General features: G+C 44.3%; 1 protein-coding gene across 4 annotated transcripts in view; it reads left to right on the top strand.

Annotated features, from left to right (window-relative positions):
* CSDC2 (cold shock domain containing C2) overlaps positions 1–27747 on the top strand; it is a 71342-nt gene that overhangs the window by 5165 nt on the left and 38430 nt on the right. For 2 of the 4 annotated variants that reach the window (XM_073592746.1, XM_073592747.1), the window contains exons 2-3: positions 9458–9559; positions 9753–9816. The exons of the other annotated variants lie outside the window; for them this stretch is intronic. The gene's annotated coding sequence lies outside the window, so the exon portion shown is untranslated. The remainder of the gene's footprint in view (positions 1–9457; positions 9560–9752; positions 9817–27747) is intronic. 4 annotated transcript variants of the gene reach the window in all.

Raw genomic sequence — 27747 nt, 5'->3', positions numbered from 1 at the left:
GCACCCAGCCGTACTCAGCCATACCCTGACATACTCAGCCATACCCAGCCGTACTCAGCCGTACCTAGCTGTGCCCAGCCATACTCAGCCGCACTCAGCCATACGCAGCCGCACTCAGCCGCACTCAGCCGTACCCAGCCGCACTCAGCCATACCCAGCCGCACTCAGCCGTACCAAGCCGCACTCAGCCGTACCCAGCCATACTCAGCCATACTCAGGCATACTCATTCATGCTCAGCCATCCCCATCCACGGCTCATCCATCCTCATTCATGCTCATTCATGCCATATCAGTTCTCACCCATGCCACATCCATGCCACTACAGTGCCTCACAAAACTGTAATAGGTAGTCAAATTAGATTTGACATTTATGCCCCTAGAACATCTGACGGTGCTCCCTGCATGTTGGGCCTCTCTATGTGGCCAGGCTGTGTAAAAGTCTCCCACATGTGGTATCGCCATATTCAGGAGGAGTAGGAGAATCTATTTTGGGGTGTAATTTTGGCATGTATATGGTATTTGTTAGAAATATTGTATAAATGGACAACTTTGGGTAAAAAAAAATGCGTTTTCATTTTCTTTACACATTTTCCAAAAACTTGTAGAAAAAAATGACATGTTCAAAAGACTCATCATGCCTCATAGATTATACGTTGGGTTGTTTTCTTTCCAAAATGGGGTCATTTTTGGGGTGTTTCCATTGTCCTGGTGCTCCAGGGCCTTCAAAAAGAGGTAGTCAAGAAATTATATGTATAATTTATGGTCCTAGAATGCCTGATGGTGCTCCCTGCATGTTGGGCCTCTGTATGTGGCCACGCTGTGTAAAAGTCTCACAAATGTGGTATTGCCGTACTCAGCAGTAGCAGAATGTGTTTTGGGGTGTAAGTTGTGCTATGCATATGCTATGTGTAAGAAAAAACCTGCTAATATAACAATTTTGTGAAAAAGAAAAAAAATTTAGACTTTTCAAAGAATTGTGGGAAAAAATCTGCCCGATTGTACCTGTATGAGCACGGCTCCCGCTGCTCAGCTGATTTCTCTCCTCTCTTCTCTTTCTGGCTCACGGCTGTAGTGGGCGGGGCCGAGCCCTCCCGCTGACGTCAGCTAGGGAGAGAGGAGAGAGAAAGCGCCAAGCCGCCGACAATCAGCTGAGCAGCGGGAGCGGAGCTCATACAGGTACAATCGGGCATTTTTTTTTCTACAGAACACAGGCACAGGGACAATTATTATAGATGTGCAGAGAGGATGGGAGCATGTAATAGAAGATATGAGAGCAGCAGGAGCCAGGGGAGGGGCAGGCACATTGTACGAGCAGAGACAGAGAGGGGAGGGGGGAGGACACAGAAGACAGATAGCAGGCTGCAGACGAGGGAGGCACGCTAACGGACCACGATGTCAGGGCTCAGCAGCCATGATTATCGTGGTCTGTTTGCAGAGGGGAGGGTATAGCCAGGCAGGATCAGCCAGGTATTTCAGGTGATATGGGGGTCCAAATGACACAGCACAAGCACTGTGCTGCATAACATGCTTTAACAACTTTATGCACAGGTAAGCCTATAATAAGGCTTACCTGTAGCTACCCAGGATATCTCCTAAACCTGCACGGTTTAGGAGATATCCCCTGTCCCCTGCATGTGCCGATGACATTGGCACATGTGCACTGGGGCAAACTGAAGCAATGGCACGCATGTGCTGTTGCTTCAGTCTGTGTGCCATTACCGGCGGCTCCCACGCGCATGCGTGGGAGTGACATCATTGTGGCTCCGGCCAATCACAGCGCCAGAGCCGCGATACCCGGAAGTAACCCCTGGGAGAAATGTCGCCGGCTGCAGGGGCTTCGTTCTCAGGTAAGCAATTCATAATGAGCTAGTATGCTATGCATACTAGCTCATTATGCCTTTGTCTTGCAGGTTTTTTTTTTGTTTGTTTGTTTTTTACCAGGGTTTACAACCACTTTAAGGGAACAGGATTTGTATTTTTTTTTTCTTTTTGGGTTAACAAACGCTTTAACCCTGGTGTCTCTATAGAAGGTTATTGTGAAGATCTGCCATCCTCAACTATTTTCTATATGCTTTTCCTTCAAAGAGACCACACCTGATGTAATCAGGAGATATAGGGTTTAAGGAGTGGGAACAATTCCATGTATTTGGTGATCCTCTATTTCAGTATGTGGCTATTGCAGTGGTGATTTTTACTTTTTTGTTTACTATATGTTTTATTTCTGCCTGTGCCCTGTTAAGGAGATTCACCCTCTAAATTTGTCCTGTTTACCATTATCATTGAAAGGTAAAGTAAAAGAAAATCACAAATTTGGGGTTGTCCCAAAAAAGTAATAGAGGGCAGATCTTCCATTGGTGACACTAGTTCTGGTGATGTGGGGGTCCCCAAGGAATTCCCCTAATTTTCAGGGATTTCCTCTCACGTCCTGTTTGGCTTTGGGACAATAAGTGAAGGGAAATCTCTGCAAAGGGACACAGATGGCGAAAAAAACTCCTGTGACAGGAGTTATAACCCTCCCTTGCTCTATCCGAAATTTAAAAAAAAACTGAAAATTGTATCCTACTTACTGTAATTTTCTTTTCCTGGTGCCTATCCATGGCAGCATACGTATGATAGTAGCCCCACCTACTTCCGCCCACAGGACCAGTGCATAGCTATAAAAAGTTAACACCCACACAACAGCCCATTCCCTGTACATCGCTAGGAACAAACTGGGTGGGTTCGCTATGCTGCCATGGATAGGCACAAGGAAAAGAAAATTACAGTAAGTAGGATACAATTTTCTGTTCTCCTGGTGCCTCCATGGCAGCATACGTATGAAAGATCAATAACTAGCTAATCGGGGTGGGAAGCTTCAGCAAATTAGATCATAAGAAAGTGAGTAAGCTACTGGCTGCCTGCCAAAGACAGGTGTAGTGAGGACTACTAAGCCCATCAGTAGTGCTGAAAGAATGCACCATAATAGAACCGGATTGGCTCCCCTGCCTGCCATGTTGGCTGACATCTCACTATGGGATACAGCAAGGCTGTGAACTTCCTGCAGCTCGAAGAGCTTCCCCAATAATTCTTATACGAGAAGTTGGCTTCAGATAAGGGTAAAGGTCTGCCTGGTAGAAAACAAATTGAGCACAATCTGCGATACCCTCCCCATCTGCACCAACATTCAAATCCCCAGGACAGTCCTCCGGACAGTCCCCCAGAGCGCACCCCCTTCTCAAGGGGACACTCCCCCAAAGCCTGTCCCAAAAATTACAACGCAGACAGAGATAGGACAACAGACAGCACCCAAATGCTCCTGCAACAAGTGCGTTTTTTCTGGCCACAATCACCCCAAGCCCCTGGTAGAACACAGGGAAAGGGAGGATAGAAGCCTAGGTGGCAGCCTTGCCAATCTGTTAAACTGTATTCTGTAGCTAAAAGCTAGATTAGAGTGCATCTTGTCAGTACAGAATGGAACCTGATCCCTAAACCGTGGAGTTGGTTGATAGTCTGCTGAGTCAACTGGAAATGATGGAGCCATAAATCAAAGCATCAGTACATGATACATCTTGAAATACAAAAGAGGAAAGTAAAGGCTGAGAGATAAAACTTCCCATCCCGACCACATCCAACCAAGAGATGGAAACTTCCTTTGAGTGAACTGGATGCAGATCAAGGAACTGAATAAGGATGTCCTGTTTGAGGAGACAGATAGAAACTAACCATAGCAAAATGGAGAACTGGTTTCTAATAACCTTGTCTTATGTTAAACCTGTGAAAGGTTCCATGCCAGACACCAGCCTTAAACAGTTACCTCCCTAATTGAAGGCTATGAGTAAACTAGCCAAATGCTAATCTAGGCCCAGCTGCAGGAGAGGACTTGTCCAGCAAGTAAACTTTTTGGTAGAAAGTCCTGAGGCTTACACCAAGATAAGCAATCACCACATGTCTAGCAATAGATTTAACATGAATTAGTAGTAGACCTCCTTGCTTAGCATCAAGGGATTCCTAGACTCCATGATGCCCAGTCTCAGAATTTGAGCTTAAATTATCAAGCTGTCAAATGCAGTTTGAAGCTGGATGGCAAAACACATTCCTTGGGAACAGATGATCCTGATCCAGTAGATCCCTCAGAGCAACTGTCCAGTGCCCCTTTTAGGTTGGAGCACCACATCTGCCCAGATCAGCCTGGAACACTTTCCATTCCGAACATGTAAGACAAACAAGGTAAGGAAGTACTGAAAATCACAGGAGCATCCTACCAGAGGACCACTGCACCTAAGCCAAAACTGACTAGCTTCTAGTTTGACCTCAAGGGTCCCGTAGTCAACCTCTGAAGTTGCCTACCTGGGACACAGCCCCAGGGATAACTCCAGGGGTAGAAATCAATCCCATAGGTTTAGACACTGCCGTCAGATACAGTCTGCCTGACTTTTTGCCAAGGATACCAATCCAGCCTTTTTCTACTGCAAAACTCTGAATCCACCTGAAAATTGTACGCCTCCTTTATGGCATTGTCTGCTTGGATCCAGATTATATAAAACAGGCCAGAACTTCTGGCTGTTACCTTGGAAAACAAGACGCCAAAGACAACCAACCCCCTTGATGTCAAGGATGTCTAGGTCTCTTCCCCAGAATGGTCCCCTGTCTGAGGTGTCTTTCCATTGCGATTCCTTAAAACCGGAAGAGAAGACTTCCTTGCTCTAGAGCCAGACCCCTGAGTCTCAGCAATAGGGAAATCACCTGACCATAGACTGACTCAATTGTCCTTTGAAGAACAGAGGCCTGTAAAAACCTGGGGTGAAACCAGGCCAAAGGAAATTTCTCCCATGAGGCTACCCTCAGTTCTAGGCTTTTCCTACAAAAGTGGAGATCCAGATCGCTCCTGGTACAGACAGTTTGAATCTGAGACTAGAGTGTGTAAAGTTATCAATGAGAAAAAGCACTCTGTCCTGAGCTGTGAGTAGGGCCAACCAGTCATTCCCAAGGCGAGTCGGTTCCAGCGACGATCTCCGAACCTATCCAAATTACTGGAATATCTGGAGGACCATATCAGGTTGCTTGATGGAACCTGCACCAATAATTCTTAATCTAAGGATCTCTCTATGAAAATATTTCAAGAACGCATTGAGGCTAGTACTAGGTCCAGCATCCTAATACATGAGGTGCTGACCAACCCCTTAAGGCAACTTTTCCACTATTGCGATCCTGAGTGCAGCCCCAATCCAACTTTACAGTCTCTGGATCAAAGTTGCATCAAAGTAGCACAGGAACCTCTTCAAAATTGCCGCAACCCTAGATCACATAAATTGGAACGGGTGCCATTGAAATCAATGGGCTGTGACTTGTCATGCGACTTTATGTGTCCAAAGTCGCACAACAAGTTGCACCAGTGGAAATGGAGCCTAAAGCTTTAAGATGCATACCAGATATTGCCACAATGGCCTTTTGGATAGTAAACTGTTTGCCACCACAATTGGGGCAGAAACACCTTGACCCAGAAAACCTTCAGAGGATATGCAGAGACCACAAGTGGAGAAAAGATGTTCATTAACAATTAGAAGGAGAAAAAGACCTTGCAATCTGTACTCTAGCCTTCTTCCGCTAGTAATGACAAGTGTTCAACTTCTGTCACATCTCTAATGCTGTTGACCTGGACTGTCTCAAAGAGAACCTGTCCCTGGAAGGCCATGCAGGCTACTTCTTCCGACTGAGGAAATGCTGTAGCAAGTTTCTTACCTTGAGCCTGCTCTGGTTTCTTACCTTGAGCCTGCTCTGGTTTCTTACCTTGTTCCTCTGGTTCTTCTCCACTCATGGTAAACTTACCTACCTTAAAGAAAATGGCCAACAGAGGCAAAGCCTTAAGCTGAACATACCAGCTTATCCTCTTTGTTCTTCCTTGTCAGCAGTTGGCTTGCTCTCTGCTGAGGGAGGCTTTATGCAGTTGGTAGCAATAGTATTGGAATGCAGTGTATATTGTAACTTCACCCAGGCCCACAGATATCCTTTGCAACTATGATAAGTGGGCATGAGAGCTTCTGTCTACCCCTTTAAGGCCATCTTGACACGCTATCTTGTAAAGGCAACTTCATCCAAGCTCACAGCAATCCTTTGCGGCTATGAATAGTGGGATGGAAGAGCTTCTGTCATCCTCTTTAAAGCAAGCTTGACACATTATTTACTCTTTAAATGCAGCTTCACCCAGGATTCTGAGCAATTCTTTACAGCTAAGCATAATGGGCTGGAGAGCTTCTGTCTGCCTTTTTAAGGTGGTCCTGACACACTCTTCAGGCCATAGTGTTGGCATTTGCAGTATAGACGAGAATTTTCTCTACCTTGGACTGGATTTCTGGTGCTCCTCTCACGCATATTCCTGTCAGTGGGACAGGCTCTGCTCCTTAGCCAAGGGAGAGGTCAGTTAGCACCTGAATGCACTCTTTTTGCAGCAAATGCCTACCTGGTGTGGTGACCCTTACCTATAGGAACCATGTGGACCTCTGTTATGCAGTGAGCCTATGCAGGACAGCTGGAACACTGACATTTAGTCAGGTATAATAATATTGCCACCCTGAGATATGAGTAAATCCCTAGGCAGCAGGAAATGACCCCTGATGCAGGGTTTGTGGCTATGGGCGTGCTGGCCTGCAGTCCAAGCGTACAAACGCCCTATCTGTATGCTGTTGGGTCTTTAACAACCCCATGTTCCTCAACTCTTCTGCCTGTCTCCCACTCCTGGCAAACTTCTCACCTTGCCCACTTCCAAGATGGCTTCCAGGTAGTCTTGCCCCACTCCAAAATGGCCACATGGGGTAGTTTTTTCCCAAACCAAGGATGGCCTCCATGTGAGCTCTGTCCACTTCACCTGTTCAGCATAATGCAACACTTAGCTTTCTCTTCCACAATTGCCACTAGAATGCATACTGGAACACAGTGCAGCTGCAGTCCATCCGAGAGGAGCTGTAACACACAACTTATGAGGCCATTCACAGATAATTTCCAAAAAATGAGAAAACATACTTATTTTGAAAATGCAGTGTCACAGTTCAATGGATCCATTCACTTCTGGGAGGAAGGCTCCAGACACAGACAGGTCTTCTGAGGAACAAAGCCCTGGCTGCACTGCTATATGTGGGACTAGTTAGCACCCAAGTTTTCACCCAAAAAAGTTCCATAGAAGGGGCTCCCTGCCTTATCATAGCATTTAGCATCCCAGGGTCAGGGACTGCGCTTACAGGAGAGGCCGAACCTGAGCGGAAAACCACCAAAGGTGGCAGGTAAGGGTTTCTTCTCTTCACACTGGCTGTGAGTTCTATGAGGACAAAAAAGGAAATGGGCTGTTGTGTGGGTGTTAACTTTTTTTATAGCTACGCATTGGTCCTGTGGGCAGAAGTAGGTGCGGCTACTATCATACATATGCTGCCATGGAGGCACCAGGAAAAAATGTTGCCCATAGTTCTTCTTTAATTGATTTATTAACTTCCCCATACTCCATCCAAGTATAAATTTAGTACAGCTCTTGGGATGACTGACGAGGGGCAGGCTGGCCATTTCTGCGCTAAGTGCATGGCACTTTTTACGCAACGCTTTAACTAAGACACTTTAGCAAAGGCAAGTACAGCCTTCTCTCCCCTCCCCCCCTTCCCCCTCAAACATGCTCTAATGCCCTCTTTCCTCAAACTCTAATTTCTTTACCCCTCTTCTCCACCCCATAACCTGTACATATCACCCTCACTTCTGCCCTCTCAATACTACTGAACTTATTATCTCCTGCTCTTTCTGAGCCCATATAATGTCACCACTACTAGTTCACTGTGGCATTTTCACTCATATAAATCCTGCTCCCGCCTCACCCTCCTACTACGCCTAACTTCTGGGGATATCACCCCAAACCCTCGCCTTCCACCATCAAACTCTCAACCCCAGAACTGTCAGTCTCCCTTCTCTGGCAGCAGCTGCAACCCTCACTCTATTGTTTCAATTCCCCTGCTTTCACGAGCCAGCCCCCCCCCCATTTGTGCCCTGTGGAGTGCCTGCTCAGTCTCTAACAAACTTGCCTCTGTCAATGACCTTTTCTCCTTCAGCTCCCTCAGTCTACTTGCTATTACTGAAACCTGGCTCCAGGAATCTGACTCTGCCAGCTACCATCTCCCATGGTGGCCTCCTCTGGACTCACTCACCCAGACCCAGCGAATGAAAAGGAAGCAGCGTTGGACTTCTCATTTCCCCACAAAGCACCTTCCAGGTTCTTCCTACACCTCCCTCTCTGTCCCTCTGAAGTGCACTGTATTCGTCTTTTTTCTCCAGTTTTCCATAGAATTGCAGTCATTTACCAGTTTCCTGGCCCAGTGTCACACTTTCTTGGTGAGTTCTCTGCGTGGCTACTCTAGTTTCTCTCCTCTGAAGTACTCGCCTTCATCCTCAACGACTTTAATATTCCGTCCAATGTTAACACCTCAGCCACTTCTCAACTACTCAACCTAACCTTTTCTTTTAACCTAACACAATGAATACAAACCACCACTCACTCCAATGGCAACATCCTTAACGTTACATTCTCACTTCTGCACTCCCTGCAACCTCCAGACCTGGTTCACATTGATGCGCTGCGAATTTAGCGCAATTTTGACCCGATTGCGTTGCGAATCTGCTTTGCAAATTCATTACGTGTTTGTTGCAAATTTACTGCGATTCTACTGGAATTAGTTGTAATTTTGGGAGGTGACTGTGATTTCATGTCTGGCCAATGGAACCCAGTGTTTATGCTGACGTAAAAAAAAAAAATAGCTTTATTTACTTCCTGTTCTCTTCCTGGTTTTTGTGGAGTGTGTGGAGAGTGTGTAGAGAGGAGCGTAGGATAATGTACCATTCATTGTCTTTGGTATGGCAGCAGTAGTTACTGCTACTGCTGCAGTCATTATAAAAAAGAAGAAAGCCAGGCTGAGGAGGAGGAGGATGATGATGCTGTCAACCAGAAGATACTGGGTACACCCTGTAATTGCAAATAGGGAGGACAGAGGACAGTTCAAGATGATCTACAATGATCTACGTCAACATAATGAAAATTAAAAACCACACTCGTATGTCAGTTGACAGGTGAGCAATTATACTTTTTCTCCCCATTCCTCCATGCCTGCCTTACCCTACATCCCCCCCCTCCATCCCTCACCCTACATCACTCCCCCCTCCATCCCTAACCTTAACCGTATCCGGTATCCAAACATCCCTCCCACCCCAATATCCCTCATCCCGCTATCCCTCCCCCCCACTATACGTCACCCATCTATCCCTCACCCCCACTTTCCCTTACCCCCTCCATCCCTCACCCTCCATAACCCAATACATCCCTCTGCTCTGTATCCAACCTCTCCCCACTTCTCCCCCTTATCCTAATTTTCCCCCCTTTCACCCCACTTCCTTATCTGATACCTCTTCCCTTATCTATGTAATCTTACCTCTTCTCTGTATATTTAAATTTCAGTTTCGACGAATTGCTGTGACTGATCTACAGCAGTGTGGAGCACCAGAACACCACTTTCCAAAGTAGTGTGGAGCCAGCTGAGCGATTACTTGTCACCTTAAGGTAACATATTTAATAAAAAGCCAGATAGCCAGCAAATATGCTTTTTTTATTTGTCGTGGCAGCATATACACTCTTGGCCTCACGTATTAGATGTAGGTGTTGCATAGACTACGCCACCTCGTCTTTACTTAACTTAGAGCAAAAACCGAAAAAAAGTAAGCACACAATTAATTATCCTTCTCCTTCCTTACAGGTACCTGGCTACCGGCAATTCTTTCACCAGTTTACAATACGAATCCAAGCTGGGCAAACTGACCGTGAGTTCTATTGTGCATACAACCTGTGCAGCTATCTGGCTAGTTTTAAAGGACTTGGTGATGAAGAAGCCGACTAGGGAAGACTGGGCTAAAATTGCCAAAGTTTTTTGGGAGCGGTGAAATTTCCCAAATTTTGTGGGTGCAATAGATGGAAAGCACATCAGAATAATCAGCCCAATTCGTAGTGGCTCAAAGTATTTTAACTATAAAAAATATTTTTCATTTGTCCTAATGGCAGTGGCTGATGCCAATTATTCCTTTACCTATGTGGATATAGGATCATATGGAAGTAGCTCTGCCTCCAGCATCTTCTCGCATTCTTCTTTTGGCAAGATGCTTTGAGAAAACTCACTGAACCTTCCTGATAATCTCCCACTTCCTGGAACAAATCAACCTCTGGAGCCTGATGTCTTTGTTAGGGATGAGGCATTCCCTATTTCTGAGCGCCTTCTACATCCATATGCAAACAGGGGACTGTCCACTGCAAAGAGGGTATTCAATTACAGACTGTCAAGGGCAAGACGTGTAGTGGAGTGTGCTTTTGGCATACTTGCCAATAAGTGGCGTTTCCTGCACTCACCTATCAGCCTTAGTATGGAGTATGCCATTGGTGCAGTGCAAGCAGCATGTGCATTGCACAATTTTGTTCGTGCTCGAGATGGGTACCTATTTGAGGACTCTTTGATGCATGAACTTGAAGATCCAACATGGATCAGAACCCATGGCAACTGCAGTGGGGAAAATGTGCGCCAGGACTTCACAGAGTACTTTATGTCAGCAAATGGGCAGCTATCATGGCAGCTCGATGCAATAGGTTAAAATGCTGTACTCTGCTTCACATATTTGCATGGTGTCAATTTTCATTGCTAAGAAAAAAAAATTATTTTGATACTGTTCACGTGTCATTATTTTACAGGGTGTGTTGTGTACATATCGATCTTCCCATACCATATCCTCACTACAGATAACCTTAACCCTTTCCGTAACCCTAACTGTAAATTGAAGCCTAACCCTGACATCTCCAATCAGTGCATCAATAGACAAATACACATCGATAAGCAATATACTTACAATTTGGTTTATAGGTTTCAGGAGGTGAGCTGTACCTCCTTTGCACCATAGTAAGCAATAGAAGCAATGCAGACAGATATCACACCATAGTTGTCTTCCAAAAAAAATGTTTTATTTTTTTAATTTGTAATCTTCATGTAATTACATACTTTTTGAAACATTTTTGGGAAACAATCAAACTTCAAACATTGTAAAGAACCACATAAGGAGGAGGAGATAATACTCTGTCTCCTTCTTCCCTTTCTCTCACCCTTCATGCTTTCTCCCCCTTACTCGATCTCTTCCTTCAAGTCAAACTTAGTATGACCCTCTAACTTTCTCAGACCCTCTAACTTCCTCTGACCTTCTCACTTTCTCTGACCCTCTCACTTTCTCTGACCCTCTCACTTTCTCTGACCCTCTCACTTCCTCAGACCCTCTAACTTCCTCAGACCCTCTAACTTCCTCAGACCCTTTCACTTTCTCTGACCCTCTCACTTTCTCTGACCCTCTAACTTCCTCAGACCCTCTAACTTTCTCAGACCTTCTAACTTCCTTAGACCCTCTAACTTCCTCAGACCCTCTCACTTTCTCTGACCCTCTCACTTCCTCAGACCCTCTAACTTTCTCTGACCTTCCTACTTCTTCTGACCCTCCTACTTCCTCTGACCCTCCTACTTCCTATCTGTTTCTATACCCTTTATGGACATACTGGACATTTTCACTTTTCTTGTCCAAAAAGAAGCACCTTAAAGCGGAAGTAAACCCACCCAAAAAACGGGTACCTTTCCGGCACGTGCCGGAAATGTAACACTCCCATTGGTTGTGCTCTCAACCAAACTGTCAAACCATCCAATGGCTGGTGTCAGAACTGATCACATGTGCAGCATCATGGCACTTGCAGATTAAACAGAGGCCAAGATGGCCGCTTCCTTGGCTGAAAACGATAGGAGGGTTTACTTCAACTTTAACCTCCACCTCACTCGTACTCTCTCTCTTCCTCCTCCTTTTGTACATGTATCCCACTGCATAATCCACATGGACCTGAAAAGTTGGTATACACCAAAAAAGTTTTACATCACGTAAACAAATGCAATATGGTTAACAGCATGAAAGAGGCTGTGCCATTTAACAGGTAGGCATCTATAAATTCAAAAAAATAGCAATGCCCTGTACACACGATCGGACATTGATCGGACATTTCAACAACAAAATCCATGGATTTTTTCCGACGGATGTTGGCTCAAATTTGTCTTGCATACACACAGCCGCACAAAGTTGTCGGAAAATCCGATCGTTCTGAATGCGGTGACATAAAACATGTATGTCAGGACTATAAACGGGGCAGTAGCCAATAGCTTTCATCTCTTAATTTATTCTGAGCATGCGTGGCACTTTGTGCGTCGGATTTGTGTACACACGATCAGAATTTAATCGATCGGATTTTGTTGTCGGAAAATTTTATAGCCTGCTCTCAAACTTTGTGTGTCAGAAATTCAGACGGAAAAAGTCAGATGGAGCCCACACACGATTGGAATTTCCGACAACAAGCTCCGATCGCACATTTTCCGTCAGAAAATCCGACCGCGTGTACAGGGCATAACATTCTGTTTCTCAGGCATTGCTAGCCTCAAAGGTACAGGCAGGAATATCACTCTATCCGGTGGTTCACTCGGGGCCCATATTGCATAATCGCACCACAGCCCTTTACATTTTGGTCAGAGGTGGGATACATGACCTTACATTGATGGTCAGTGGGATTGGTTGTCAGTGGGATAAATGCCCTTATATTGGTGGTCAGTGGGATTGCTGGTCAGTAGGATGCATGCCCTTACATTTTGGTCAGAGGTGGGATACAAGCCCTGACATTGGTGGTCAGTGGGATTGTTTGTCAGTGGGATAAATACCCTTACATTTTTGGTCAGTGGGATTGCTGGTCAGTAGGATGCATGCCATTACATTTTGGTCAGAGGTGGGATACAAGCCCTGACATTGGTGGTCAGTGGGATTGGTTGTCAGTGGGATAAATGCCCTTACATTGGTGGTCAGTGGGATTGCTGGTCAGTAGGATGTATGCCCTTACATTTTGGTCAGAGGTGGGATACAAGCCCTGACATTGGTGGTCAGTGGGATTGGTTGTCAATGGGATAAATGCCCTTACATTGGTGATCAGTGGGATTGCTGGTCAGTAGGAGGCATGCCCTTACATTTTGGTCAGAGGTGGGATACAAGCCCTGACATTGGTGGTCAGAGGTGGGATACAAAAAAAAAAATATGGGAAAAAGTCCCCCAAGCAGGGTTTTTAGGCAGCTAGCTATAGATATGAGCAAGGCATTAAGTAAAATATTAAAATTCTTTATTGAAGGGTAATGAATAAATGTAACAACATATAAATATAAATTGGGAGCTCAAGTGGGAAAATACATAGGTTATACACAGCATGTGATAAGGCTATTGCATAACAAATCTGACGCGTTTCGACCCATGAATTTTGGGGTCTCTTCAGAGGATGAGTTTGCTAAAGAAAAAAGAAAAAATTATAATAGTATGTCCAGCTTATTTAAAAGAATTACAGCATAGGCAAGTTTGTTTAGCAACATATTTAGTAACACTTTGCACATAATTACCACTGAGTTTGGATGTACCCCTCGATCAGAGCCTCCCCACATAGCAGCCAGACCATCCAGTGTGCCCGCACGTAGCAGCACCCCGGAAGAAGGGGGAACAGGAATCCACTTGATATGGCTTGCAAGGAGTCACACGTATAATTACCCCCCACCAACACGCCACGGGGGAGGTGGGGCCGGAACCTACGAAAATTGTCAGAGCGTTAGCTCATGAATATACCCATATAGGTCAGTAGTTAGATTTAACTGTTGGGCGGTCAGAAAGTGTTGTAATAATCTATTACAGCTTGAATTGATCATGTGAAGGATAATAAAATGAGTAAAGTGACTATATTGGTATAACTAATATAAAATATGTCAGGGATGACCTTGTCTTTAAATGCTGACAATGGCAGTGATAGGAAGAGAAGTGAGGGATGTGCACAGTGAATAATGACATGTAAAATATATGTGAAAAAAGGAATGTGCATGAAAATGATGCGAGTGAGTGTTTAAACAGCAAAAAAAAAAAAAAAAAAAACAAAACAAAAACAAAACAAAACAAATGAGTGACATTGGTGGTCAGTGGGATTGGTTGTCAGTGGGATAAATGCCCTTACATTGGTGGTCAGTGGGATTTCTGGTCAGTAGGATGTATGCCCTTACATTTTGGTCAGAGGTGGGATACAAGCCCTGACATTGGTGGTCAGTGGGATTGGTTGTCAGTGGGAAAAATGCCCTTACATTGGTGGTCAGTGGGATTGCTGGTCAGTAGGATGTATGCCCTTACATTTTGGTTAGAGGTGGGATACAACCCTGACATTGGTTATCAGTGGGATTGATTGTCAGTGGGATAAATGCCCTTACATTGGTGATCAGTGGGATTGCTGGTCAGTAGGAGGCATGCCCTTACATTTTGGTCAGAGGTGGGATACAAGCCCTGACATTGGTGGTCAGAGGTGGGATACAAGCCCTGACATTGGTGGTCAGAGGTGGGATACAAGCCCTGACATTGGTGGTCAGAGGTGAGATGCAAATTCACTAAAAAATACAAAACATAACGTGAACAAATCCAATATGGATTAACAACATGAAAGTGGCAGTGCCATTCAACAGGTAATCATCTATAAATTCAAATATGTTGTAACACTCTGTTGCTCAGGCGTTGCCTGCCTCAAAGGTACAGGCGGGGATATCACTCTATCCAGTGGTTCACTCGGGGGCCCATATTGTGCATTTGTTGGAGGCACGATTGAATTAACTTCAAGTGATTGATTTCTATATGGATAAGGACTTGGAATGATTGGTTTGAGCTGTTCCATAGGTCTTGACACAGGTGGATAGTGGTTTGGCATGGATGGCCATGCTAAGATTGACTGTCTTCTGAAATGATTCAGTGTGTGTGTCTCTCTCTACTAGCAAATCGTAAGTAAAAGTAAGTTGGCTGTACGTGTGTACTTAGTTCTAGCTATTTTACTGCCCCTCCTCTTTGGTTACAATCGGCCAATAACATTCATCATCGTTATTTTTATTTTACTTCCCCCACCCAATTCCAGCAGCGATCTTTTCTCTCTATGTCGAATCTTTTCTCTCTATGTCGAATCTTTTCTCTCTATGTAGAATAAACTTGGACTAATAGAGTTAGGGTCCTTTCACACGGGGCGGATCCGTGATGATCTGCCCCGTGAACATCCGCTTGCTCAGCGGGGATCGCTCCGTGGATCCCCGCTGAGCAGGCAGATGACAGTGTGCAGCGACGGACCTGTCAGAGTGCCGCTCTCCCCTATGGGGGATCGGATGATGACGGACCGTAGAGTCCGTCGTCACCCGATCCGATCCGAAAATGGATGGAAAAGTAGGTTTTTCCTCCGTTACACTTTTTCGGATTGGAGCGGGTCGGATGTCAGCGGACATATCACCGCTGACATCCGACGCTCCATAGAGGTCTATGGAGGGTCCGTTCAGGTCCGCCTAAAAAACTGATAGGCGGACCTGAATGGATCATTCATGTGAAAGAGGCCTTAAGGTTAGGCACATTCGACCACAGGTTCGATAGACACAGATTGTTATTGTCAGCGTCATGTCGAATCTCCTATCTATATTGAACTGTTGTCGAAACTAAAACGAAAATAAAGCATTTGTTTATGTCTTTCGGATCTTTCGGTTTTCGTATTCTGCACTTTCGTTATCGTTTGTTAAAACAATAAAGAAAATACCTGAAATTCGGACGAAAATGCATTCGGACGAAAAACGAATGCACATGTCTAGGGAGGACAGGTAAAATAGAGAGGGATGGTAGAGAGAGGTATTCTTGTATGTAAACTTACTTCCTTAATTCTAGAACTGGCTTGAGAAAATCCAGGTATCTGGCAAAGTTATAGGGACGCTTTGGGGTGGCACCAGACCCACTTCGTGCTTCACGCTCCAGTCTCTGGTGTCTTTGAAGTGTATCCTTGAGGCTTCGCCACCTAGTATGTATGAGTTCTTCTGTAATCAAATAAAACATAAACAATTAATTGGTGGTGAGTGAGAACAATGCTCATTACACAGCTGGTCAGTGGGATTTGTGGTCAGTGGGATGCATGCCCTTACATTGGTCATTGGTGGGATACATGCCCTTACCTTGTTGGTCAGTGGGATACATGCCCTTACATTGGTGGTCAGCGGGATGCATGCCCTTACATTGGTGGTCAACGGGATGCATACCCTTACATGGGTGGTCAGTGGGATGCATGCCCTTACATTGGTGGTCAGTGGGATACATGGCCTTACATTGGTGGTCAGTGGGATGCATACCCTTACATGGGTGGTCAGTGGGATGCATGCCCTTACATGGGTGGTCAGTGGGATGCATGCCCTTACATGGGTGGTCAGAGGGATACATGCCCTTACATTGGTGGTCAGCGGGATGCATGCCCTTACATTGGTGGTCAGTGGGATGCATGGCATTACATTGGTGGTCAGAGGGATTGGTGGTCAGTGGGATGCATACCCTTACATGGGTGGTCAGCGGGATGCATGCCCTTACATTGGTGGTCAGTGGGATACATGCCCTTACATTGGTGGTCAGTGGGATACATGGCCTTACATTAGTGGTCAGAGGGATTGGTGGTCAGCAGGATGCATGGGTGGTTAGCGGGATGCATGCCCTTACATTGTTGGTCAGTGGGATGCATGCCCTTACATTGGTGGTCGGTGGGATGAATAAATATGTACTTACGTTTATATTTGCGAACTTGTGGTGTGAAGGCTTCCCAGTCTGAATACAAAGTTTTACAAATTTCTTCCCAGCCTCTGCCCTTCTGGGCATTATTTTTATATTCGGGTATACGGCTGTCCCATATATATGGCCTGTCACGGACAAGTCTGATGAGCTCCTCATTGTCGATGCTGTTCCAACGCCTGGGGGCCATCTTATCTGTTTACATATGGACATGAGACAGGAAACAGGAAGTGAGGGGGCAGTACTGGGAGGAGGAGCTGGAGGTGACGAATTTGTACATATGTGAACCATCAATGCGATTCAAGAACGATTTACATTGATGTCTATAGAGACTAAATTCGCAACGCAACGTAGTAAACTCGCACAAGACCCTTTTTTTATTGCATCGCATTCTTAGAGGAATCGCAACGCATGTATGTGAACGACCGTCATTGAAAACAATGACTTTAGGGATGACATGCGAATTTAAAGTGTTTTTGACGCATCGCATTCGTTATGAACTCGCATCAGTGTGAACCGGGCCTCACACGCCTTTTCCTCTCTCTGATCTCAGCCTCATCAGTTTCACACTCTCCCTGTCCCCAACAACTTATTCACTCCTTGCTTATATCTCACCTTGACTATTGCAACTCCCTCCTCACTGACCTATCTTTACACAAACTATCTCCCCTGATGGCTGCTGCTAGACTTATACTATACATCCTAATAACTGATCCGTGACTGCTGCCCCTCTCTGCCAATCCCTTCACTGGCTTCCACTAACCCAACATATAGTATTCAAAATACTGACCAAAATGTACAAAGCCAAGCACAACACTGCCACCAGCTACATCACCAACCTCATCTGCAGATACCGCCCAAATAGTCCTCTTTAGTCCTCCCAAGACATCTTGATCTCTAGCTCCTTTATCTTCTCTCGTGCTCGCCCCCACCACTTTTCTAGAACCTTTCTCATCCTCTGGAACTCCCTACCCCAGTAAGTCCGGTCAGCTACTACCCTGTCCACCTTTAGGCGATCCTTAAAAACTCATTTATTCAGGGAAACCTACCCTGCCTCCACCAACAAAAAAAATTATTTGGCCACCTCCATCAGCTCATCACCTGTAGCTATTACCTTTTGTACCACCTTCCTCTCCCAGCAGGGTCCTCCTATTCCTTCTACATTGAACTGTGTTGTATTTGTACAAATTGTACTGTCCCCCGTTATATTGTAAAGTGCTATATAAATCCTGTATAATAATAAAACTAATGTCACTGTAGAAATATATATATAGTCTATGTTACATGTTAGCTTCAGCAAGAAACTCAGAATTCACTTTCATTTAGAATAATAATATATAATATAATTGGTCACCTCACAAGACTAATACAGGAATCCATCATAAAGGCAGAACATCTGGTACTGCAGGCTAACTTGCTTGACTATTTTCAGGCCTGGCTGGCCTCAGTGCTAGCCTGGCTGTCTGCTCTGAGTTCTTACCAGTGTAAGTAGTATGTAGTGCAGTGTCCAAGGGTCAGTAGTAAATAGAGCAGTGTACAGAGGTCAGTAGAGGTCAGTAGGATAGGGCAATGTACAGAGCTCAGTAGTGTCCAGGGGTCAGTAGTAGGTAGGACAGTGTACAGAGGTCAGTAGTAGGTAGGGTGGTGTCCAGGGGTCAGTAGTAGGTACGGCAGTGTCCAAGCATTAGCAATAGGTAGGGCAGTGTAAAGAGAATAGTAGTAGGTAGGACAGTGTACAGAGGTCAGCAGGGCAGTGTGCAAGGAGCTCAGGAGGGGCACAGTACAGGGGGCTCAGGAGGGCCTGGTATTGGGGGGGGGGGGGGTCAGGACAGCACAGTATTGGTGGTAAGGAGGGAATGGTACTGGGGAGGGTTAGGAGGGCAGGGTACAGGGGGCAAATTACAGTGAGGTTTTAGGAGGACACACCATAGAGGGGGTCAGGAGGGCACACCTTGGGAAGGAGGAGTCAGGAGGACACACCATAGGGTGGTAGTCAGCAGGGCACACCACAGGGGGATGTCAGCAGGGCACACCATGGGGGGGGGGGGCGTTGTTATCAGGGCAAACCACAGAGGGTTCAGGAGCATAAATGTAGTTTCCTAATGCAGAGCAGCACAGAGAAGCTGCTGTGGCATGTCTACTTGTTGTGGTGAGCTCATCCCAACTGGCTAGTCCTAAATCCCTAGTGATTCATTGGTTATCTGTAAATTAATAAAAAGCAAAAACAAACCTAATAAGCAATTATCATACAGAATATATAAATAAGCATTGCATATTGAACGTATAATAGAATAACAACATGAGATCTGACCATTTTTATTTTTAAATCTGCACATTGTCAACTTCAAGCCTACAACAAGGTGTGTTTTTCATTGGACCAATCTTTTTTCTATAGAAGATTACACCATTCCATTTTGAAACCATTTTTGTATTTATAAATGTATATTCCTTCTGATGTTTTTCTTTCATCCCTCATGTTTTTTACTATAGATTGTTGGAGGGTCTGCCCGGCTCACTGCGCGGTCACAAAATACTCCCCTCCCCCTCCTTTCTTGGTTAGAGGTTAGACGCCCTCTGTGTGTGATCTTTTTTGGCTTGGGCCCATTATTTCTGACCTCCCTGGCTTTGCCATCTTGGCTGATCTGGGGCAGCGAAATACTTCTCCCCGTAAACCTTGAAATGCGTCGAGCATCGTCTGACCCAGTTCACTACAGTCTCAAGTTGTTGTCTGTATACATACACAGGCACGTTTTTGATATTGTACTTTGTATTTTTGTATAATAGATATATGCACCCTATTGTGACTTCACATAAGTCACCAATTCATTTTTAAACTTCTATTCAGATATCAATATATTTTCATTACATTTATTTGTCAAGGAATTTCTGTCTTTAAAAGTCCCACAGGGGAACCTGCTTGTTTTTGTATTAAATTTTCTGGGATGTGGGCAGCAATTCCGGTTTCATAGACCGATAGTACTACCACAACTTTCTGCTTAGCTCCTGACCACCCCAAAATATTGGGGTACTTGACAGACCTGTCTGTATAAGGTTTCTGTGTGTATGTGTGTGTGTGTATATATATATATATATATATATATATATATATACAGTGGATATAAAAAGCCTACACACCCCTGTTAAGATGTCAGGTTTCTATAATGTAAAAAAAATGATACAAAGATAAATCATTTCAGAACTTTTCCACCTTTAATGTGACCTATAAACTGTACAACTCAGTTAAACAACAAACTGAAATCTTTTAGGTGGAGGGAAGTAAAAATAAAAAAACTAAAATAATATGGTTGCATAACTGTGCACACCCTTAAACTAATACTTTGTTGAAGCACCTTTTGTTTTTATTACAGCACTCAGTCTTTTTGGGTATGAGTCTATCAGCATGGCACATCCTTACTTGGCAATATTTGCCCACTGTTCTTTGCAAAAACACTCCAAGTCCATCAGTTTGCGAGGGCATCTCCTGTGCACAGCCCTTTTCAGATCACCCCACAGATTTTCCTTGTCAAAAGAAGTTTATTGAGTATACAATGTTATAAAGATACATAAAGTAAGTTTACAAGGATCTATAAAGTAAGCTCATTGTTTTACAGTAGGGTTTATATAGGTAAATATCATGAAATTTCAAATATTAAACATTGGGTTCACGTAAACCTAAATTAAAGATATATATCATTTCCTTAGTTACTTTTGTAGGTATTTAAATTATTTATACCTACTATACATATTGTTTACAAGTAGAGTGTATATAGGTCAAATAAATTCTGATAATGAGCTTTAATCGTAAGGTGGAGAAAAGGAAAGAGAAAGAAGAAAAAGGGTTGAAAGGTAGAGGTATGGTCCACAAGGTTGTCCCGCTCGTCAGTTTATTATTCTTTTTAGTTCTCTTTGAAGCCTTAGAATGGGTGTCTCTGTAAGTCATTTAATCTGTTACCATGGCAACAGGACAGAGTCATTGAAGTTTGACAGGAACTGTTGTTTTATTCAAGGATGCCAAAGTTTTTCAAATTTTGGAATTTGATTTTGATCGATGGCTACCATCTTAGCATGGGACATTGTATTATTCATTCTGTGAAGTGTTTCTGCTAGTACCAATGTAGGAGATTTCCAAGCCTTGCCCACTGTTTGTTTTGCAGCCGTTATTAGTTGGATCATAAGTTTGAATTGAGAGAGTGTTAACCATTCCGGTTTTAGATTAAGCAAAGTTAAATATGGATCTGGTTGTATTATTTTTTTAAATATTTTAGATGCAATCACGAAGACTTCCTTCCAGAAGGTTTGGATTACTGGGCACGTCCACCATATGTGTAAATATGTGCCTATTTCTGGGCATCCTCGAAAACAAAGAGTTGAGGTATTAGGTGAATATTTTGCCACTCTAGCGGGTACAAGGTACCAGCGAGTTAGGACTTTATAATTTGTCTCCAGTGCTAAGATGTTGGGTGAAGATGACTTAGATGTGAGCCATATGTTAGACCAGTCCGTGTCTTCTAAAGTTCGTCCCAGGTCCTCCTCCCACCTCTGAACGTAAGAGGGTCTATTAAGATTTGCTACTCCATATAATTGATTATAAAGTGATGAAATTGTACCTTTAGCAAATGGATCTTTTGTACAGATTGATTCAAAAATGGATAATTGGGATAATGGTGTATCCCCCTTTAGGAATGGTGTATAGAAATTTTTGATTTGGAGATATCTAAATATCTCAGAGTTTGGTAGATCATATTTTTCTCTAAGCGATGGGAATGAAAGGAATGATTTAGATGCTATGAAGTCATTTAGTGTCTGAATGCCTGATGTTGTCCAAGCTTTAAAAGAATTTGGGTAGATCCATGCCGGATAAAAGGCCGGATTTCTGATAAAAGAAAGGAGAGGATTGTGTGGAGATTGTAACTGATATTTGGTTTTTAGTTTATCCCAGAGAGATAAGAAGTGTTTAGTTATGGGATTATGAATTTTAAAGCGGTCTTTAGGATCAAGCCATAATAAATTTGATATTAATAGAGGGTCATTTTCTGAAGCCTCTATAAATACCCATAATGGGATTTCCTGTTTTGCATGGTATTTGGACAGACTGGCCAAATGTGCTGCTCTGTAGTAGTTAGTAAAATTAGGGTATCCCAGGCCTCCTTTATTTTTGGGAAGATGTAGTGTGTGTATAGGTATACGTGGTTTAGAAGAGCCCCATATAAACGAAGTTGCTCTTTTTTGTACTATTCTCAAAAAATAGGAAGGAATTGGAATAGGGAGGACTCTGAATAGATAAAGCAATTTGGGTAGAATAGTCATTTTGATTGCATTAATCTTCCCTATCCAGGATAAAGGAAGTTGCGACCATTGTTTTATTAGATTTGTGATCTGTCTTAATACAGGAGGATAATTGGTTGAGAATAAGTCAGAATGAGATGCTGTTAAATGAATTCCAAGATATGGGATTGATTTTTCTGCCCATGTGAATGAATGGGCACCCCACAGATTTTCAATCGGATTTAGGTCTGGGCTCTGGCTGGACCATTCTAAAACTTTCATTTTTTTCTGGCGAAGCCATTCCTTTGTTGATTTGGATGTTTGCTTTGGGTCGTTGTCATGCTGAAAGATGAAGTTCCTCTTCATGTTCAGCTTTCTAGCAGAAGCCTGAAGGTTTTTTGCCAATATTGCCTGGTATTTGTTCATAATTCCCTCTACCTTGACTAAGACCCCTGTTCCAGATGAAGAAAAACAGCCCCAAACCATGATGCTGCCACTACCATGCTTCACTGTGGGTATGGTGTTCTTTTGGTGATGTGCAGTGTTGTTTTTGTGCCAAACATATCTTTTGGAATTATAGTCAAAAAGTTCAACCTTGGTTTCCTCAGACCATAACACATTTTCCCACGTGCTTTTGTGAGACTTCAGATGTGTTTTTGCAAAGTTTAGCCGGGCTTGGGTGTTTTTCTTCATAAGAAAAGGCTTCTGTCTTGCCACTCTACCCCATAGCCCAGACATATGAAAATTACGGGAGATTGTTGTCACATGTACCACACAGCCAGTACTTGTCAGATATTCCTGCAGCTCCTTTAATCTTGCTGCAGGCCTCTTGGCAGCCTCCCTGACCAGTTTTTGTCTTGTCTTTTCATCAATTTTGGAGGGACTTCCAGTTCTTGGTAATGTCACTGTTGTGCCATATTTTCTCCACTTGATGATGACTGTCTTCACTGTGTTCCATGGTATATCTAATGCCTTGGAAATGCTTTTGTACCCTTCTCCTGACTGATACCTTTTAACAATGAGATTCTCTGATGCTTTGGAAGCTCTCTGCGGACCATGGCTTTTGCTGTAGGATGCAACTAAGAAAATGTCACAAAAGACCTACTAGAACAGCTGAACTTTATTTGAGGTTAATCAGGGGCACTTTAAATGATGGTAATGACTCCTATTTAACATGAGTTTAAGCCCGGGTTCATACTAGTGTGATCTCAGAGATCGCATTTGATTCGCACCCGCACTGCAGGTGCCGATCACATGCGATCTCTGAGCAATGCGAGTTCAGCCATACCTTTGTATGGCTGAACTCGCATTGGATTCGCACAGAACATATTGCAGGGACTTGTTTTTCCCAGCACTAGAATCAGATCGCATGGGTGTTCTCACCTATGCGATCCGATTCCTGTGCTAGTTCACAATTGGCACTGCGATCTGTGAACTAAACCGGGGGTGTTACTTTGTTAATGACACCCGCAGAGGTTCACACAAGGCAGTGTGACCTGCCTGCGGGAGAGGAGCGATGCAGGAACCAGCGTGTAATCGCGCGCTGGTTCCTACATCGCATCAGTGTGAACCCAGGGTGAACGTGTATGCTTAATTCTGAACACAACTACATCCCCAGTTATAAGAGGGTGTGCACACTTATGCAACCACATTATTTTAGTTTTATATTTTTACATCCCCCTCTAAAAGATTTCAGTTCCTTTTTCAATTGAGTGGTACAGTTTACAGGTCACATTTAAAGGTGGAAAAAGTTGGGGGGGAGTTGGGGGAACGAATGTTAGATAGTTGGGCTTTGTTAGATAGACAATAAGGTCATGTTGACCTTTATGGGCACGGTCCTCTGGACGGGTCCATTGTTGTATGTTATATTTTAAAAAAGGAAAAACAATAAACAGAATTTTATAAAAAAAAAAAAAGGTGGAAAAAGTTCTGAAATGATTTAGTTTGTCTTATTTATTTTACATCACAGAAACATTGTAATAGGGGCGTGTAAACTTTTTATATACATATATATATATCTCTCACAAAAGTGAGTACACCCCTTACATTTTTGTAAATATTTTGTTATATCTTTTCATGTGACAACACTGAAGAAATTACACTTTGCTACAGTATAAAGTAGTGAGTGTACAGCTTGTATAGCAGTGTAAATTTGCTGTCCCCTCAAAATAACTCAACACAGCCATTAATGTCTAAACCGCTGGCAACAATTGTGAGTACACCCCTAAGTGAAAATGTCCAAATTGGGCCCAATTAGCCATTTTCCCTCCACTAAAGTCGCATGACAAGGCGCACCCCAAGTTTTTCAATGACAACCGTTTAAATATGTGCAACTTAAAGTCGCAGCAACTTGCACTTGCACCACTACACTGACCACTATACTATCCACTACACTAACCACTATACTACACTGTCCACTACACTGACCACCATACTACACTGACCACTATACTACACTACACTGACAATATACTACACTAACTGACCACCATACTACACTAACTGACCACCATACTACACTACACTGACCACTATACTACACTGTCCACTACACTGACCACTATACTACACTAACTGACCGCCATACTACACTACACTGACCGCCATACTACACTACACTGACCACTATACTACACTGTCCACTACACTGACCATTATACTACACTAACTGACCGCCATACTACACTAACTGACCGCCATACTACACTAACTGACCACCATACTACACTGACCACTATACTACACTGACCGCCACACTACACTGACCGCCATACTACACTAACTGACCGCCATACTACACTACATTGACCGCCATACTACACTACACTGACCACCATACTACACTAACTGACTGCTTTACTACACTACACTGACCGCTATACTACACTACACTGACCGCCATACTACACTACACTGACCGCCATACTACACTAACTGACCTCCATACTACACTAACTGACCTCCATACTACACTAACTGACCGCCATACTACACTAACTGACCGCCATACTACACTAACTGACCACCATACTACACTAACTGACCACTATACTACACTACACTGAACACTATACTACACTGTCCACTACACTGACCACCACTCAACACCGACCACAATATTACACTAACTGACCACCATACTACACTAACTGACCGCAATAGTACACTACACTGACCACCATACTACTACACTAACTGACCACCATACTACACTACACTGACCACCATACTACACTGCACTGACCACTATACTTCACTGTCCACTACACTGACCACCATACTACACTACACTGACCACATACTACACTAACTGACCACCATACTACACTAACTGACCACATACTACACTAACTGACCACCATACTAAACTAACTGACCACCATACTACACTAACTAATCTTCTCCCTCTCTCTCTCTATCCCCCCCCCCGAGGCCAGTAACATGACTGTCACGAGGGAGTCTCACTAACCTTCGTGTCTGGCTGGCCTGCATCAGTCCTGAGGATAGGAGGAGAAGACAGTGGCGGCTCACATTGCTTCTCTCCCCCGTGCTGTAGCTGCCATGTTCAGTGTCCAGTGCAGCGCACTGTGATAGGGCATATGGGGGTCATGTGCAGACTTCAGGAGCGACCGCGCACAGGCCAGCCCTATACCTCACATGACCCCCATACGCCCAATCACAGGGCGCCAGACACTGAACATGGCGGCCGGAGCGCGGGGGGACACAGGAATTTAAAACTAGGAGGAGGCAGTCAGTGACACATACTGGCGCCCCCCTAAATGTCGCGCCCGGGGCCACGGCACCCCCTGCACCCCCCACGCTACGCCACTGCTTCATAGGGAGGCATTTGCTTCATCTGTTTAACAACTATTTGCTACTTCTAGCAATAAATTGATATTGGTTTTAGTGGCACAGTTGCAGATCTAGCCTAACGGGGTGACTGCCAGCAGGTGGTTAAAGCTCCCACCAACAAAAGATTAAAATCACTTTATAGCTCCAGTTTGAGGCTCGATTCACATCTATGCATGTTTCTTTTGACCCCATGCTATTGTCCTAGACAAAAGGGCCTGGTATGGACCTGGGGGGGGGAGACCCCCTCATGTCAAAATTGAAAAAAAATGGCGTGGGGTCCCCCCTCAAAATCCATACCAGACCCTTATGACATCATCCGATGGCCATGCCCCATAGTTATCTAAGAAATGGTTGACATCGGTGCGGATAGATCAGTGGGACGCAGTATCGGAGGAGGGTCGTTGGCGGGAGCAGCAGCGGAGGAAGAACACCAGACAAAGAAAACAGGAGAAAGAAGAAGACTGGAAAAAGAAGCAGGAGAAGGAGAAAACCAGAGGAAGAAGGAGAAGACCGGAGGAGGAAGAAGCGGAGAAGAAGACATTTTTAATAAAGGACTTGTCAAAAAACGTCTTTTGTCACACTACACTACTTTTTTTAGGTGAATGGGTAGGGGTACGATGTACCCGATATCTATTCACATGGGGAGGAGGCCAGGATCTGGAAGACCCCTTGTTAAAGAGGGCTTCCAGATTCCGATAAGCCCCCTGCCCGCAGACCCCAACAACCAGTGGCCAGGGTTGTCGTAAAGAAGCCCTTGCAGAGCCCCCCCTGCCCCAAAGCACCCATCCCCCCATGTTGAGGACATGCGGACTAGTATGGTTCAGGAGGGGGCGCTCCCTCGCCCCTCCCTTTCCTGACCTGCCGGGCTGCATGCTCGGATAAGGGTCTGGTATGGATTTTGAGGGGACCCCACGCCATTTATTTTTCATTTTTGGCGTGGGGGTCCCCTCCAAATCCATACTAGACCCAAGAGCCTGGTATGGACCTGGGGGGGGACCCCACGCTGTTTTTTTTCCAAGATTTTTTTTTACCTGTCATTTCTTTTTTTTTTTTTTTTTTGCATTCAGCTGTCAGCAGGGAAGCCCGCTGACAGCTGATGACTCATCGGTTGTTAAGGATGTGACGGCTGGCTTCCCGGCCCTCTCCTTAGCAACCGGTTATATACCGTGTAAAAAACTGCAGATCCCAGCAAAATCGCAGTAAAAATGAGGTACTTGCATTTTGGATGCGGGTCCATTGAAGTCTATTACATGCAGAATGCTGCATTTCGTGGGAAAAAAAGTCCCCGACTCTTTCCAAAAACGCAGAGGCACAAAAATACATTGATGTAAACGTATTCCATAGGAACCCATGTTAAAAAAAATTCCCTGCATTTCTGCAGAATGCATCAAAAAACGCATTAGTGTGAATCGAGCCTAAGAAGGCGAGGCAATGCCACGAGCCACAGTGGGCACTTCATTGCACAGTGCTGTCAGTTTAACACTGGGAGTTTGCTGACCCAATGCAATCAATATACACCTGGCAGGCTGGAGGATGTTAAGCTATTTGGCAGGGACGCCTGACTATTTTATTCTCCTGCATTCTGGTGCCTAACTAGTTCTCGGCAAAGCCAACAGCATGAGAAAAATGGAACTTCTCTTCTTGTTTCTCGTGTAAATACTGACACCAATGACTGTTACCTTACTAAGGAGTATTCTTCCCATTGACCACCCATGTAAGAAGTATTTATCTCACTGACCACCAATGTAATGAGAATTCTTCTCACTGACCACCAATGTAAGAAGCATTCTTCCCATGGACCACCAATGTAAGAAGCATTCTTCTCATGGACCACCAATGTAAGGAGCATTTTACCCACTGACCACCAATGTGAAGAGGAGTCTTCAAACTGACCACCCATACAAGGATCTTTCTTCCCACTGACCACCAATATAA

The sequence above is a fragment of the Aquarana catesbeiana genome, linkage group LG07 (assembly GCF_042186555.1).
Source record: "Aquarana catesbeiana isolate 2022-GZ linkage group LG07, ASM4218655v1, whole genome shotgun sequence".
NCBI classification, from domain to species: Eukaryota; Metazoa; Chordata; class Amphibia; order Anura; family Ranidae; genus Aquarana; species Aquarana catesbeiana.
Note: the sequence above shows the minus strand (reverse complement) of the source record. Positions and strands in the feature narration are given on the sequence as shown.